A 2,777-nucleotide genomic window follows, 5' to 3' on the forward strand; every position below is an offset into this window, starting at 1 on the left:
CTCCTGTTTGCTACAAAGGTACATTGGTTCTATCTCTATAAGTTACGCTTGATGTGGCCATTTGATAGGATTCGGTGTGGCATGACACTAAGATCTGAATCAACTGTATGCTTGGGCAACATGGATTAACGGACTTTGGAGAGATTTACAGCAAGGCTCCGTTGATTCCATATCCTCATTGGTAGTGATCCATACGAGCTATTGGATGTCGTAGATGGATAATTATGACATGTGTGGGCTTGATTCTGCTGGTAATATCCAGGGTACAATCTCCACCATCTCCCACCTCTTCGATGTGGTGATCACCTAAATTGTTGCATACCCTCTTCCCACATATGATGCTTAACTTCTATTGTATTCATGCAATGGTGCATACTGTTTTTCTTTGTGTTGAGGAATTGATCTACTTGAGAAAAAAGAAAAACAGAATAAAAGAGGGGAAGTCATCCTCTCATGTTGACATCATTCGACCATTACGCTAGCATCGTCATCATAAATAAAAAAATTGAGAATAAATCAATGATAACAAACGTCGGCTTTTATAAGTATCATAAGGAAACAAAATGCCGACTCTAAAACTGCAAAAATAATGACATGCACAATGAGATACACACCGTCTATGCACCTCTAGGAGGCGAATGTCTTCTTCATCCCCTGATGAGTGTGAGTAAAAATAATCATTTTATGTAGTCGGTTGTAGGAATTTATGCAACCCACCTTTGCTAGCCATGTATTTTTTTTATCTAACTCAATCAATCTTTTCTACTATTGGATCTGAATCTGGTTCCTTGCTATCTAGATCATTAATCCTAACACTAGCCACCCCCACAGATTCCTCACATGCGCCTCCAAGTGCCACCACACAACCTTTGTCCTTCTTGCCCTCATTTCTCCCGGTTTGCCACAAAATACATGTCATTTTTCTCGTCTACAATGTTTACACATAATCGTATACACTATAGACACCATCTTCCACCGCTCCAAAGTGGTGATGACCTAACTCGCCGCAAACCCTCGGCCCGACCCATATATTTTGCTTAATTTTGAATATATGTATTCAATGCAATAGTACAAAAAAAAAATTCTTCTTGTGTTGAAAAATTTGTCCAACATCTCGAGAAAAAATCTAAACAGAATAAAAGAAGGGGAACTCATCCTCTCATGTTGACATCATTCGACTCTAAAAGTCTTAGAAGGAAAAGAAATGTCGACTCTTAAACTACAAAAATAATGGCGAATGAACGTTCGATGTTTCACTAATAGTGCAACGCAATGCACCATGTGCGTTCTGTCAGCAACGGCTTGATGCGGTGGGGCGGGCCCACCGGTGGCTACCTTCCAAAACAATTTCTTCCTCGCATCACGAGAAGTTGACGCTGATACTACCAGTCTTGACGCATATGCACGATGGGCATACCTGTGCCGCTTCTGCGCATGGCGCACACACGCAGAGGTGTCTGCACGGCAACAATAGCACAACGGGGCGCTCTGCCCGCGCCCCTTGCACATTTCGACTTCTGTCACTCGGGGCTCCACTCCTGGCGTCTCACCCTCCTCCTCCTCCTGCTCCTCCCTGCAAAAAACCACATGTTTCTCCCCCCAGCACGATCGGGCGGAGTCCTCACTGTCGTTGCTGCCACTGCCACGAACCGCTTGCTGCTCGAGCACTTGCTGAAGGTCGGCGCGGAGAACATTGGCCACGGTCTCGTTGGACTGCGCAACGTTGCGCCACGCCTGAGCCTCGATGTGGAGGTTCCTGATGCGCTCCTTGAGTGCCCAATTCATGCTCCTGATCCACTCGATCTCCTGGTCCTTGGCCTCGAGCTGCTTCCTCGCCCTGGCCACCACGGTGGATATCATCATACTGATGTGCCTCTGCCTCTGCTCCCTTGAAGTAGTACACACCTTTTCCGCCTGCATCATCGACCGCCATTAACAAAAATCTAGATAAACCTCAAACTCAAATTATGAATAGATACATGCATGGTGACGATTTGATTGGTGGACTTACATGATTGCGCAGGTTGTGATCAACAACGATCGGTTGTTGTTGCGCTTGGGCTGCACCAAGCATCGACGATTGTTGGTGGTGCGTCCGCTTGTTGGTGGCCATTTCCTGACCACCGTCGAGCCTAAGACCTAACGGCGGCGGCGGTAGAGGCCCACTCATAGGCATTGCAGCGGCGGAGGCACCCGCGGTGAACCCTTGATCCGCGGCGGGTTGGTGGTGGCCAGTGTCGAGGATAATCTGGTGCAGACTTTTTGCATCGACCATGACACAGCTATAAATGGAGCCAAGGTGACGCGTCCCTGGAGTCAGATCCGCTGGATGGTAGGGCGCTTGGATGACAGCAAGCAGAGCATTAATGCATGATTACTGGGTTTTGGTTGGCGTTGAGTGTGAGTGATTGACCCCAAATAATTCCTATCCTTTTTAGGAGTGATTTGCTTGTATTATGGCTCCCATTTAAGTCTCGCTCAATTTGGAAGAATTCGCCATGTTTCTTTCTTTACTAATCTGCAACAAACGGAAATGCTGGCTTCCCACTCGGGACAATCGATCGGTAGACTCGTAAAAACCCAAGGAAAATCTAGACGCTAGAGACCATACATATTGTTATGTTAGTTTTTTTGCGGGGTATATCGTTTATGTTAGAGTTAGTATCTTCTTGGGCCAAATTAGCATGCAGCGTTAAGCAGTAGCTTTGATCTGCTCTACTCCGATAAATCCTAGGGTGTAAGGAAACCCAAATTAACAAAATAGATTACACGTGCTT

General features: G+C 46.1%; 1 pseudogene across 1 annotated transcript; it reads right to left on the reverse strand.

Moving 5' to 3' along the window:
* Positions 1-1,280: 1,280 nt before the first annotated feature.
* LOC125516523 (putative BOI-related E3 ubiquitin-protein ligase 3) lies at positions 1,281-2,298 on the reverse strand (annotated as a pseudogene). Its single transcript, XR_015608373.1, has 2 exons — positions 2,012-2,298; positions 1,281-1,914 (listed from the first exon to the last, which is right to left on the reverse strand). The product of XR_015608373.1 is annotated as a putative BOI-related E3 ubiquitin-protein ligase 3 (transcript).
* Positions 2,299-2,777: the final 479 nt, after the last annotated feature.

This window comes from Triticum urartu, chromosome 6A (genome assembly GCF_056163025.1).
Source record: "Triticum urartu cultivar PI428250 chromosome 6A, HENAU_Tu73, whole genome shotgun sequence".
NCBI lineage: Eukaryota > Viridiplantae > Streptophyta > Magnoliopsida > Poales > Poaceae > Triticum > Triticum urartu.